This window comes from Hylobates moloch, unplaced genomic scaffold, assembly GCF_009828535.3.
Source record: "Hylobates moloch isolate HMO894 unplaced genomic scaffold, HMol_V3 SCAFFOLD_4, whole genome shotgun sequence".
Classification (NCBI taxonomy): Eukaryota; Metazoa; Chordata; class Mammalia; order Primates; family Hylobatidae; genus Hylobates; species Hylobates moloch.
Genome location: NW_026652279.1, coordinates 46,834,875 through 46,850,291, shown reverse-complemented (window position 1 = coordinate 46,850,291; position 15,417 = coordinate 46,834,875). Strand labels below are relative to the sequence as shown.

At 34.7% G+C, this 15,417-nt stretch overlaps 1 protein-coding gene across 8 annotated transcripts in view; it reads right to left on the bottom strand.

Annotated features, from left to right (window-relative positions):
- The window catches only part of ZBTB20 (zinc finger and BTB domain containing 20), a 787,576-nt gene that overhangs the window by 639,167 nt on the left and 132,992 nt on the right, over positions 1–15,417 (bottom strand). The window contains exon 3 of one of the 8 annotated variants that reach the window (XM_058437478.1): positions 3,418–3,538. The exons of the other annotated variants lie outside the window; for them this stretch is intronic. The gene's annotated coding sequence lies outside the window, so the exon portion shown is untranslated. The remainder of the gene's footprint in view (positions 1–3,417; positions 3,539–15,417) is intronic. 8 annotated transcript variants of the gene reach the window in all.

Sequence of the window (15,417 nt, the reverse complement as noted above, 5' to 3'; positions counted from 1 at the left end):
GGTTGAGGATCAATATAAACAAAATACAGTTGCCTGAGTTCTGTTTACAGAGCACATACAAAATTGTCTTTCTTTTTCTCTCCACATTGTTTTGCATCATTCCTAATCCCTGAATTGAATTCACTTGTTAGTTGCACTATTGTGCGAGTCTTCTGATATTGCTTTACTGACTTAATGACAACCACTCTCTAAAGACTGACAAAAATCACATTGTTTCTTTTCACATTGCCCAACTGAAGTGGGCCAAGTTCTCATCATCTTAGCTCTAGTACTCAACCTTGAAATCATCCACAGAGATGTCTTCCATGCAAGATATTTCTCACTGTAAGGGAAAGTTAGGGCACTGGTAAGTCATCAACTTCAAATAGAAATGATAGCTCCAAAGAGGAAAAGGAAAAACAACTGTCACTCCATCACCTCTCTGACTTCGGCTTTCTAGGCAATCAGTTCTTCTGGGTAAAGTTAAACCAACAAACAAACAAACAAAAAAAAGGAGGTGGGGGGGTGTACTTTATTCTGTTTTGTTTTTAAAGAAATGGCCTCTTTTCATAGAGCAATATAAGTGGAAAATAACCAGGAGGTTTTAGTGAAAATGGACAAGGAAAAGGCAAATTTTGTGACATACTAGGTCTAATAATTGTTTAAATCTAAAGTTTGGTGCCAAATAGTGTTGGTTTCAATTAATAGATAGATCTGAAACACCCATATATCATGCTAAAGATTTAGTACTAAATGTGTTCTACTACTGAAAATAATACCAAGGTCTCTAACAACAAGATAAACACATGCTATATCGACAAAAGTATGCAAAAAAATGCTAATCAAACTCAGCTCATAGGAGCAGGAGCTGAATTGGATGATATTGTTCCCTCAAAATAAACTTCCAATTCACTACTCAGGTTATTTTCCAATTGTCACTGGGATAACACAACAAAAGCAGGGGACAAAGTTAAACCCTGGCCTTTTCAGTCAAACAAGTGGACAAATACTCAAGACGATAACCCACAAACAAGGAAGATGACAGCAGAAAATCCCCCACATTCAGTTCACCCCTTTGTGACCAATCCCTGTTCTGCAGGTCTTCTGATGACTCAGACTTTAAGACAGCAAGGTATAGACATCCTGGAAATAGGCCAATAATAATCTTCAACTAGGAAGACACACTGAAATCACCAGGGAAGCTTTTTTCAACATAACCTTTCCCTCCCTCAGCTGGGAATCATAGATTAGATTTAATTTGTATAATCACTTCAGTTTGAAGTAGGTGGATGACCTGAAGAAAATTAAGGTATAATAGCAGGCTTGCCATCGGCAAGCATGCATTTACAAACATTTTGACAAGCTATATCTGGAAATATCCTGAGGATCCAAGAATCTTGGTTAACTTTATACAACTATAATAAATTAGGCACTACACAAAAACATGCAGGCTACTTGACTCTGCATTTTCCTCAATCAACAACATGTAAGGGAGAGGCCTAATATACCAAATCGTCATCGAACAGCTTAGGGATGACTCACTTTGACAGGAAGAGCAAAGTGTTTCACTCTCATCTCAGTGAACCCTGTTCATATTGACATAATGCCACATGGATCCTAATATGCAACAATGTACACTGTTCCAGCAACACAGAGGCAGCTTTGAGCCTTTGGATCCAAATTCTGTGAGTGAGCTGGGCTAGAGTTTTCTGTTTCACTTCCCTCATTATCATGGCAACAGAGGGCAAAGGTGGCAGTTAGGCTTTATGCCTGGACTGCTGGCATACAGGTCCACACCTCTTCCAAAACAAAATTTGGACAATAGCTACACATGTAAATGTTGTGTTCTGCTTAGGTTATAGGGAAACCAAATCATACTGCAGGCAATTCTTCAGTTATTTTCTCTTTTATCCTATCTTCACCAGAAATTTAAAGAGCTCTAAAACAGTGTTTCTCAAACTGTAGGTCACACTGTCAGTGCTCTAGAAATTAAGATAGTGGGCTGTAGACTTTAAAGGAAAGTTAGGATAAGATAAAATAGGATACGATAAGGTAGGATAGGATGGGATGGGATGAGATACTAGAGGATAGAATGGAAAATGCAACACATAGGAAGGGTAAATACTGTCTTATGAAATTTTGTTTTAATTATATGACTGCATGTAGACTGTGTCATGATTTAAATGCATTTATCTCTGTGGATTATTAGGAAAATGTATGAAAACCACTGCCGTAAAGAACATCTATCTTATTGCCCTAATAGCATTTCTCTACAGAAATACTATTGGCTTTGTGACTGGGCAAATCTCTTTTCTAAGTAATTTCAGCTATTCATGGCAGGATTTAACATCATATCTTTCCCCTATCCACTGAATTCCAGTAGTGCTTCCTTTTCATCGTGACAACCACACATTTTAAATGCTACCTAGGAGGAGTTATCACCATCTAGAGATAAATATGAATCCATAGACAAAAGGTTGCTAGCTCAACTCATATCTGATGAGAAGCAAGTGTTTCTAAGTATCCTTTTGTATCTGGAGTTTGTCCTCCAAGATGAATGGAGGTCAGCTTTGATAGCTCTTATCTGGGACGTGTACACTGTTCCAGCTACTTATTCTGCAAATTAAGTCTTCCTTTCCTAGCACCCATCAATCTAATACTAAATTCATTAGCAAAATGAAATGAAAAGAACACAACATACATTGCTATTAATGGAATTCCATGCATGTCACTCCCCACACATTGTACTAAAAATGAACTCATCTCCATTTGAGTGTCTCTACACAAATATCTGTGTTTATTAATACATAGCATTTCAGAAGTGATATTTTCCTTAAAGCTGTAAAGCCATTTGCTTTGTCAAGCTCCCTTTTCAGGGAAAAACTTCAGGAATTTTCACTATCAATTTATGTTGATTATTTACTCTTTGGTGGATCTGCTATTCTCCAGGCAAAATCCAATAAGGAGAAATCATGATTTCTGTCTAAAGAATTTATTTTGTAATATTTTTTCTTACTTCCCGTAACTTATTTTGTGTGACAGTAATAAACAGTTCATAATGCTCCATCTACTATCCTCATCCATAAAATGTAGGAACAGTTCAACATTTAAAAATTTTCTAATGAAGACAAAAATCAGCTGGTGACTTCCTACTGGAGCACAAAATTAACACTTGCACTGGAGTGGGTGAGTTTTTCTTATTCAGAGCGAAATACAGTCTTTATCTTATGGATTTAAAAATCTTAGTTACCTTTCCCTAGCTTGAAATAATAGGCATTTTGGGCTGGGCACAGTGGCTCATGCCTGTAATCCCAGCACTGTGGGAGGCCAAGGCGGACAGATCACTTGAGGTCCGGAGTTTGAGACCAGCCTGGCCAACATGGTGAAACCCCATTTCTACTAAAAATACAAAAAATTAGCCAGGGTGGTGGCACACACCTGTAATCCTAGTTACTCAGGAGGCTGAGGCAGGAGAATCACTTGAACCTGGGAAGCGGAAGAAGTTGCCATGAGCCGAGATTGCACCACTGCATTCCAGCCTGGCCAATAGAGTGAGAGTCTGTCTCAAAAAAAAAGAAAAAGAAAAAGAAAAAGAAAAAGAAAGTAATAATAGGCATTTTGAAGACTTCAGGAGAAATAGCTAGAATTCATAAATTACCCAGAAGTGGTAACTCTGTACTTAGATTTTCACACATAAATTTTCCTATTTCTGGATAGCGTGGGACCAGACTATATATAACCAAGTTTTAAGGTGACCAAAAATTAAAATTCACAAATACTCTGAATGTCTCAACTACTTTCCTTCCAGAAACCCAAGAAAAACTGAAGTGATTTCTCACTTCCCCTAATGAGCACTAATGACAATTAGAGATGAACAGCTAACCTCAAACACACTTAAAAGAGTGTTTTTAAAACAGAATACCACACAAGTTGTTTAAGGCTTATCTTCAAACATTTTCCTCAATAAAATGTTAATAAACAAAAAAAATTGACATAAGGGAAAAGAGAATGGGAATGAAGAATATCCTCCTTTACTTTTAAATGACAAAATGAACAAACATGAGAGAAAATACCATTTTTAAAATGAAAACTTCACTCAAATGAGAGAAGGCAGATCACATAGTGGAATATCTAAGGGGAAATCCAGGTGGACTGCCCACTGGAGTATTCAGTTAAAAAATATCCAAAGGAAGAAAGAAAAGACATTAGATATTTGGAAAGGTAAGTAAGTAAGTAAATAAATAAATAAGAAAAATGATGACAAATTTGCAAGGGACACCAACACCAAATGCGGTTTTTGTTTTTTGTTGTTTTGTTTGTACGCCAAAGAGAATCAGTCAGCTAGTAACAAGTAAGGAAATTCAAACAGTAGTTGTTCTAGGTCAAAAACAAAAGATATATATGTACACACACCACACACACACATATCTATATTTATATATACACGCACACACACACACACACACACACACACGGAGGCTCTCATGCCTCAAATATATTTTGAAGCATACAAATTTAGAGAGTCTAGATTTAAAACAGCGGCAAATACAGAAGTCTTTCTTAATTAAAAAGCTAGCTGCAGATAAGTCACTAGCATCAAATAGGTACCAATCAAAAGTAAAACTGTGCTCAGAAAAACTAACTTGTTCTTTAAATGGCCATTTTCACAAAATACTGAAAGATTGGCAATGTGGCCAAATCACCCCAAAAAAGGGGTTTAGAAGCAGCCTTTGTAACCAAAGGCAAACAGTGGGAATATGTATAAAACAGGAAGATCCACGAAAAGCTTTTGCCCACTTGGTGAATTGAGCCTCTCTATCTAGGCTTCTTGTGGCATTAAATAAGCATCTGCAAATGCAGTAACTAGAATATATAATCTATTCAGATTTTCAAAAGGCTTTGAAGAAAGTTTCATAGCAAAAACTGTGCAAATAAATTTTGGGTAAACATGGAATTAGAAATACGTTATTTTCACCAGCACAAAACTATGTTAGACATAGGAAGAAAATGTGAAGTGGAAATGATGAGAAAATGCTTTTATAAATTTTGACTGTGGAATTCAAAGTGTCAACTGCAGGTATTTATATTTCACTATCCTTTTCAAATAGTAAAATATCAAACCACAGCATCACGGAATCCTAAAGAGCTGGGATGACTCCCTACATACTACAGATTAAGAAACTGAGACACAGAAGATTAATAATTGCCCAAGGTTAAAACATATAGGCATCAGGAAGATTTTATAACATTTACAAACTTGAACAAAAAGTACCACATGAGCTCCCCTATGGGGATGTGTTGAGTATTATATTTCACTAGTGATAAAGAATACAAAACTGTTCACATAAATATGGCCTTTAAAATATGGTCCCTAAACAAGAACCTTAAAAGAATTATAATACATTCCCTGAAAACATTTCAATGTGTTCTGGTTACAAAGATAATCAAAATTCTAGACATCATCAGAAGTGCTTTGGATCCAGTCTTAGGGAGATCCAACATTTAATAGCTATCAGAAAAAAATGCCTGCAAAGGACATAGTGAGGAAATGACAAGGAGCATAGGAAGAAAATCAAGAAAGCATGACGCCATGAAAAATAAGGGAAGAAAGCATTGCACTAAGGAAGGAGTGGTCAGCAAGGTCAAATGCTCAGTGAGGTCCCAATGAGAGCTAATTTGGAGAAGTGATGGAGGTCCCTGTAGCAGACAAGGTGAATTGCTGAATGGATTGGTGAAGAAATGGAAATAGAGAGTAGAAGCATTTCTTTGAAGAAATGTGAGTGTCCTTCTACAGGTAAAAAAAAAAAAAAAAATACATGATAACTGGTCAATCTCTGAAAGTGTGGGCCCAGTGGTTTTAAAAGGAGATTCAGTATTACCCACCATCATACTTTTTTTTTAACCATAATTCCTAGTCAAATATGTCATAAGCCCGGGAAAAGGATCTCAAAAGAACTTACAATTATCCTCCTTTAATACAAAAAATAAAAGGCATCTGGTTTGCAGTAGGGTTGTAGACCTTGCAGGACTTCTGCATTTTGGTTTAATCAGAGATTTTCCAGAAGTCTAAAAATAATTATTCGTTTTTGAAAAATAAGGGTACCATACAGCTATCTAGCTCTGCAATCCAAGGAAAAATCAATTATCTTAAAAGATGCCTTATGAGGTCATTGTTTCACATGGTAAAACAATAACATTAGGAGGACAAGTCTCGGTTGGAAGTCTCAGATCACTCTAATTGTTCTAATTGATGAATCTTCTTCAAGGAAAAAAGTGGGTTCCATTTCTGTTTTTAAAAATCCAGAGTATCTGTAATAGTGCAACTAATGACAACCTTCCCGTTGTTCTTGCCTAAGAGGAAACCCTATAATAAGAGCTTCCCAAAATGTCAAATAATACTTGTCTCATAACAGGGCTTCTTTGTTCATTCACCATGTCTCTTTTGATATGCACAGATAATAAAAGTTCATGTAAAACTAAAGGTAATATAGAGCAGAAGCCAACACTAATTCTGTATAAATATGTCTGATTAATAAGAATGCCATTGTTATGGTTATTTCGTAATGTCACGATTGTTACAAGAACAGAGGATAGAAGTACTCTTACTCTTACTGCTTTCGTTCATCCTCTGTCATCCAACCAGTTTGCAAATTTCTGTTCAATGGGAAAAATAAAGGACAGATTTTTGTCCATTAATTACTTCTGTTGCATAAGTTAATCTCATAAATTGTGAAATGAGCATTAAATTCAGGGAAAAATTAGGAGTTTTATTTTAAAATTGAACTCCACTTCCACTACAAAAATGAATACATGCTCCAGGCTTACTTTCTAAGCTCCCTTTTCTACATGCACAATTGCTATATTCCTCTGGTGCTCATGAGCACATGAAAGATAAAATTTAGCATGATAGCACTAAAATCTAGGTAAGAGCCTAGTATATTATACCTAAACTGTGGTTTAATACAACAACCATACACAAAATTGTATATGGGATTTGGTTCCAAAAATTAGAACCCCACCCTGGTGAAGTAATGAGAAACCCCACCCAGATGTAAGTATCTGGTCCCTTATTGGAAAAGAAATAGAAAACAAGTAATAAGATAACAGTCTACACTCACTGCAGACAGACAGCCCGATAGATTTTGAAGAAAATTCTAAGGCTGGTAGATAAGTTTGTATTGTCATTATTTTGCTTTTCTCTTTAAATTCTTATCTCCTAGATCCTGATATTCCCCCTTGGGGCAGCAGTATAATATAAAAGCTTAACAGTCGATCTTAAATTTAGCTGACATTTTTATATTCTTCAAAGCATACTTTTTAGATTGCACCCAAGAAGGAGATTATTAAATAGTAGCAGGAGACCAGCTAGTGGACCATTTTGACTGAACAAAAAACAGCACTGTGCCTTCTTGTTGACAAACCAAAAAACATTTATATAGTTATTATAATCAATTTGATAAATAAAAGGCTATTAATGACTGAGAAAAAAAGGGAAAAATTATATTTCTCCCAAGTCCCTTCATCCTCTCTTAAACTCCATATTAGTTTAAGAAAGTGGAGGAAGCTATGCATGAAAAAGAGTGTACTTAGTTGAGCTGGAGTCTCTTGTGAAACAGGTTCTGTCAGTCAGCAGGCAAGGGTACATTTCTGTAATTATTTAAGCCTATTTTTTTTGTAGTAATTAGCCAGAGCTCCATTTTGCTGGAGCTGGCATCACTCACAGCTCACTTTTTTTTTTTCAATTTAAACTTTTCGTTCCTTTTTATAAAATAAATTTACATATTTTCAGTCTCTCAATCCCTCCTATGTTTTATTTATGAATATAGCGCTTCTTGATGGTAACTCTAATGTGAAAGAGGTAGTAATTAATGTCCCAATCTGCTAGGTTAATCCCTTTCCACACTCTCTATAGAGAAGTTTAAGGTAAGTAACAGTTTACAGTCAATATTAGGTTTAATTATGCTTAATGAGAGTTGGTGTCTCTGTTTACTAACTGCATTTAGGTGTGTGGATCCTAGATGAATTTTCCCTTGGCCTCATTCTGATTTGTTAATAGTGCCACTGTGTACTGTATACTCAGTGCTTAAATCTATAAAGCTGCTTCTGGAGAACAAAGCAAGTAAGGCACCTGTTTCAGTTGAAACATTATTAAACAAATGAGTGCAGTTTTACTGCAACCACATCTTTCTTTGGGAAGCGTGCTATTATTTTATAATGCTTTCCAAACAGGTCCATGTAAAAGGCTAATTGCTGCCTAAATTCAAGATCCTAGGTTAAGTCTACACATATTAAAAAATGTTTCAAACTAAGTACAATAATCAATGGTGAGTATTTTAAAACTATGGAGTATTAAACACTTCTAAGACTTTCTGTATTAATCTTTCAATGTTTTCATTCCAAGTACTATAATTGAAAACTACTTTGACAAGTAGTTTTTTTGCCTTGAAAATGTCTTTTGTCTTAAAATTATATTCAACTTTGTTGCTGTGTATAAGACAAAACTTTTGTTTCCTTACTGAAACTATAAAAATAAGCATCAAAACAAACACCTTGGCCTCAAGGAAATCAGATAGTAAGCTGAGGGAAATTTAGTAAACAAATTTTTAAAGAACCCCTTTTTCCTATATTTTTGTTATGGATAAATTATGTATACAACTGACAATGTAGTTTCTTTAAGTCCATTCATAGCCTAATCAATTTAGTAAATATTTATTGAGTAAATACTTTGAGCTAAGCACAAAAATGAACATGACATACTCTCTTCTCTCAAGAAGCTTACCATCTAGAAAGGAGCCAGGCATGAGTTAAAAACTTTAATAGGCTGGGTGCAGTGGCTTACACCTGTAATCTCAGCACTTTGGGAGGCCAAGGTGGGTGGATCACCTGAGGTCGGGAGTTCAAAACCAGCTGGTCAACATGGTGAAACCCCGTCTCTACCAAAAATACAAAAATTAGCCAGGTGTGGTGGCACACGCCTGTAATTCCAGCTACTTGGGAAACTGAGGCAGGAGAAATGCTTGAACCTGGGAGGCAGAAGTTGCAGTGAGCCGAGATTGGGCCACTGCACTCCAGCCTGGGCAACAGAGTGTGACTCTGTCTCAAAAAGCAAGCAAACAAACAAAACTCAAAAACACTATGCTACAATATGGCAAATCATACTCATGTATTAAGGAGACACAGAAAAGATCAGTTGATCTGTAGAGGATAAATAAGGCCTCTGCTGGTGAAATAGCAGTTTTTTCTGGGTCATGTGCAGACTATAGCAGGCTAAATGAACAGTAAGAGCAAAGGCAGAAAGCATGGCATCCACAGTGTATTTAAAAGACAGCAAACAGTGAAGTGTGTGTGGAAAGAACTATGTGCCTGGGTGGAGGAGGCAGGGGGTGATGGGAAGAGAGATGGGAGTTTGGAAGTTAGGGGCTCAAAGAGTGGACTGAGACTGAATTAAGAATTTTCAATGTCATCTTGTGTTAGCTTCTATGTAATATGAGGGATAGGAAAAGGTAAAGAGATAACACTACTAAACAAGGATAAGGTCTGAATAAATTCCTTCAAATTAAACTGAATTCTTCTAAGCCTACTGATCTTTGAAAAACATTTTCAAATTTCAAAGCTCCCAAATTGTAATTTGGAAGCCCTTGCATTTAGATCAAAGAATTAGTTGTGCCATGTGGAAAAAAATTCCTAAAATATGTCTATCTGAAAGATGGGATGATAACATATTAATGGAAGCTAGTAGAAAGAGAAGCTGTTAGGTTTATACCTCAGGGAATCCTGAGAAATCTGCAAATAATTAAATGTACTTTGTGATATAAAAATCTGCTTATAATTAATTTCAGAAATTTTCTGCCTTTTGAAAATTCTCCCTTAGTTAATATATCATGACATTGTTTTTGTTTTTTAAATTTTAATTGGCAACAAAAAGTTGTATATATTTATGATATACAACATGCTATTTTAACACATGCATTACTCCACATATTTTTGTAGTGAGAAGACTTAAGGTATACTCTCATAGCAATTTTTAAGTATACAATATATTTTTATTTACATGATATACAACATATCTCTTCAACTTATTCCTCTTAAGTGAAATTTTGTACCCCTTGACCAGCAGCTCCCCAGTCTCCCATCCCAGCTTCTGGTAACCAACATTCTACTCTCCGTTTCTATGAGCTTGACTTTTTTAGATTCCACATATAAGTGAGATCATGCAGCATTTGTCTTTCTGTACCTGGCTTATTTCACTTAATGTCCTCCAGGTCTATCCATGTTGTCGCAAATAATAGCATTTTCTTCTTTAAAGATGACTTACATTGCATCATGTTGATGTATATTATTATCTACTCTTCCATTGATGGTCACATGATAATATCCATTCTGATAGGTGTGAGGTGATACTCACTGTGGTTTTAATTTGCATTTCTCCCATGATTAGTGATGTTGAGCATTTTTTCATATACCCATTAACCATTTGTATGTCTTCTTTTGAGATATGTCTATTAAGGTCCTTTGCCTATTTTTCAATTGGGTTATTTGTTTTCTTACTATTGAGTTGTTTGAGTTCCTTACATATTTTGGATACCAACCCCTTATCAGGTATACATTTTGAAAACATATTCTTCCATTTCTTAGGTTGTGTCTTTACTCTGTTAAGTGTTTGCTTTTACTTTTGCTTTTAGAAAAATAAGAAAAGAGGCAAACATTTCCTTAAAATCCATAAACTAATAAGTTTTAAAAGAAAAGAATGCCATCCAAACTACATAATCAGAAAAAGACTTTCTACAGCTTAGATCCTGTTTTTATAGTATTTTAGAAATGTTTAAACACATGGCCTATGACAAATACTTGCATCTTTTTGGAACATCAATTACTTCTTTGTAACAGTATACTGATTTCCTTTTAAGGAATAATCTCTTTCCCTTCCAGTAGAGTATTGGTGAGATGGTAATTCCAGGTTCAAAGATAAACTTGGGGAAATTAGGTAGATAAAAACAGAGAACATGCAAAACAATAAAGAAGCACACAAGGTGAATGAAGAAAAGTGTAGCAAATTTATCAGAAAGATGGAAATTGTTTAAAAAACTTTTAATATTTTCTAAATATGGTGAACATTTCTCCAATTTAAATAATCATCAGCTATTTAACACTTTCTATGTGCTAGGCATTGAATTCATCAATTTATTAATAATATCTCCAATCCTAATTATAACCCCAAGAGATAGATGTTATTTTTTCCATTTTCTTTTATCGGTGTGTAGGCTTAAACCCAGAGAACTAAAGTAGTTTGCCCAAATTTTAGTGAATAGTTCAGCCAACACTGAATCTCAAATCCAATGGAAAATAAAATGGTATTTCCAGTATAGGAAGTACAAAACATACAGGTTAAATAAACAAAAGTTCACATATACCTATCAGTAAGGAACTCCAAAATTACATCACTCTGTTAAAAACATAAGCCACTCAAAGCTCTAGAGTTAACTAAGGTAGTAACATAATTCTGAAATTAAAATGAAAATATTTACATAAAGTTAAATATTTTTTTAAAAAATCTTTAAAAAGTACACTCAAACATACGGGGAAAACATTTTTCATGGGAAACATTTTAGGATAATACTATCTATTCTATAAGAAGAGTCACTTTCCTGAAGAGTTCTTTGCTTTCAGTGCTGTTGCCTAAATTAACTTTCTGTTATGAAACACATCATGCTAGTTTTAACCTAGAGAATAATTTGAACAAAACCAAGTTAACCATTTCTAAAATACTTAAAATACAAAGAGGTGGTTGTGTAACCTTGAAGATAATTATTCAGATGTTTTTAAGTATTCATCTCTCCATAGTATTTTAGATTTAATTTTGTGAATTTAGCAACAAAGAACACAGTTTAGCACAAAATGAGAAAACCTGTTCAGAAGTGAAGAAATCATCTAAATATTAATAGATTTTATTAAATAGCAGCAGAAAACGATATACTTGGTGTTATTTTCAGCTACATAAATATCTTATTTTTATCCAATAAAAAACATACTAAATTCCTCCACTTCAAACACTGATGATATCAGCAAAGTGTTCACACATCTGGATATCTTTCTGTGTTTACCTAAACTGACCTTTCTGGTATGTACTGTACTTTCTATCTCAGTATCTTCGGTGTACATTTGCAAAAACTACTTGGAACAGTTTACATTCTCCCACACCATGCTACTTCAAATGGTCTTCAAGACTTCCAAATTACTGTCAGACACTGGGCATTTTGTAGGCACATACTTTTGCATTCCTCCTCAAGGGAAAAAAAAAGGGGGAAAGCCTAGATTCAAATGGTAATAAAGTCTCTTTCACCCTGATAAATACATTTAAAAACTTGATCTCAGCTGGTCGCAGTGGCTCACGCCTGTAATCTCAACACTTTGGGAGGCCAAAGCAGGTGGATCACCCGAGGTCAGGAGTTCAAGACCAGCCTGGCTAACGTGGTGAAACCCTATCTCTACTAAAAATACAAAAATTAGCCAGGCTTAGTGGCGGGCCCCTATAATCCCAGCTACTCAGGAGGCTGAGGCACAAGAATTGCTTGAACCCAGGAGGCGGAGGTTGCAGTGAGCCAAGATCACGCCATTGCACTCCAACCTAGGTGACACAGCGAGACTATGTCTCAAAAAAAAAAAAAAAAAAAAAAGTTGATTTCATCCTGATGCTAGAGTTGTATAAAATAAGTAAGATCTTAGTGTTAACTCACAAGATATTATATAAAAATCTTTATATGTATGTATACCAATGTACTATGCATAAACACATTTGAATATAGCATGCATATATATGCAATCGATTTAGTATATTTGAATGCATATATTATATATAGATACATATGCATTTACATTTCCACATTTATTCCAAAAACTTAGAGAGAAAATACTTAAACTGTTTTCAAAATACAAATTCTAAATGAAATAAAATCTTCTTTAAAAACTGTAATTAATGGCTGTTATGTCAAACTGTGAACCAAAAAGGTCAAACCTTATAATTTACAGTTTTAGAGGTCATAGCTCAAATTATACCTTTAAAAAACTGATTATTTGTGAGTAATTTGACAAATGCATCTAATATAAACTGAATGCATATAAAATATTTTTGAGAGTAAGAAGAATGTATGTCCAAGCGGACAGCTGATGGAGGAAATGGCCTTTTACTGAACAAGGCTGAAGTCCAGCATAATGACTTGGAATGCCTTTGAATGAGCATGCAGGCTGGAAGGCCAAACAGTACACGCATCCAAAAGGGAGCATAATGAACTATCTGATCAGAAGACAAAAATACTCCACATATACGTCCAATGAGAAAAAAAAACACACTTCCATCATCACCTCTTTTTTCATCATTACTATACCCCAATTCCCGAATAAACTCTGGGCCATTGATAAATAATCATCAAAAGAAATGATTTTTTAATTTTAAAATGCTACAAATTCCTATAATATTTCAATCTGAGATTTTCAAATGTCTATGGAGATCTTCTATATCATATAAAGTAAGCCAGGTTTACAAAAGTGTTTACGACTCATCTTGGATGCAAATATTACCACACCTAGCTTCATCTCAAAGGCACTTGCTCCTTAAAACGTAATCTGAAATACTTTGGCCTCTCCACAATTTTTAATCTACAAGTAATCCAGTATTAAGAAGGCAGATCATTGAAGACAATTTTCTCCACTGTAGACTCAATTCCCTAACCCAAGCTAGAATTGAGAAGGTTAGCAAAATAGTCATTTATTAGTACATCTATGTCTCTGATATTTATTTACGTGCTTATTGTATCTCCCTATTAGACTATAACCTCCACAAGGATAAAGACTAAGTCTCTTTTGTTCAACAGTTATCTATAACATCTACAAAGTTTCTGGCACAGAGCTGACATTCCATAAATATTTGCTGGAAAATGGAAAGAAGGGGTTGACAGAAGAAAGAAGGGAGGCCTGAGTTAGCTAATCTCCTCTAGTATTATTTGTGCAATTGTGGAGAGAAAAATCCCTAAAAATGTACACTGTATTTAATCAATTTACCCATCCAACAATTCACCGATCCATCGATCCTTGAAACCAAAAAGATTTAAAATGGCTTCCAAAAGTACACAATTATATAATAAAATAAATTAAAACAGATGAAAAATGAAAGGGATACAAAGTATAGTGGGGAACAGGATATTTCTATATGTATACTGGTAAAGTCAGTTAAATCACAGGAAAGAGAAGGAATTTGCTTTTTAATTTCTCCAATTTAACCTTATTATAACTACTATTATAATAGTGTTAAAAACACTAAGCAAATATTTACTAGTTCCTTGTCTAACCATTACTATGGCAAATACTCTATAACCAGGTACCTTATAACATGAGCCAGGCAATCTATTGGATGAGACAAATATTCAGTTATAAGAAAGTATAATGTGTATGTTATAACAGTAAAATTATAGATTTTTGTAGGAGAGAAAAGTAGGATTCTCTGAACCAGCAAAAATGCTTACATGGTAACTGCTGAACTATGAACCCAATACTTCATGTACCAAGAGATTTTTCTGATACATGTAAATGCATAGTTCTTCATACACAGGGAAATATATGGTCTCAAATATTACCAGTACAAATGAGACTTGCACATGTAAATCACAATATGGTAAGAAAACACATTTGAAAAGTATTATCTTTCTTGTAAGTGAAAGCTTAACTCTGATTCCACTTAGCCTGGTAAATGTTTCTGTCATTCTGTTGGGCCAGCCCACACATACTGGGCTCTTGATAGGTCCTGGGCTCGACCATCTGGCCCTTTGTGTACTTAATTCTTTTCTGATACTGACGAGTGTATTAGTAACACTTCCTTGATCACTGGTAAACATACAGCCACCACACAACTAAGATTTTCCTTAATTCTGAAATTCACTAATTAGTTGTGGGTACGGGTTAGTATTACAAAGGTATGTTGAGTGGTACTACAATGAGTAATGTAATTCCCAAAAAGAAGTGTGTTAATTTACTTCCCACTTCATTAGAGGAATAAAAAACATCTTATCATCACTAAAGGATACAAAAAGAGACCTGGGTATTTTAGGGAATGGTAGACAGGGAGAAAGCATGAATGCAGCATTGAGGCAAGAAACACAAACCACCTATAAATCTTGGACAATGTTCATGCTTTTTCTTAATACCTTCTGATTGCTTCATTTATTAGTGTGTTTCATGAAAACATTTTATTCAATTAATAAACAGGTTTCCAAAGAAAGCAAATAAGGTAAATGATTCTTATTTTCAAAAACTTATCATTCTACTGGTACATAAGTTATGTATTAGTCAACTCTGGAAGCTGCATTAATCTTTTCAAGCCAATAAGGGCTCAATCAATTACTTGAGATAGCAGAATAAAATACAGGCTTAAGAGAAACAATGCAGCCA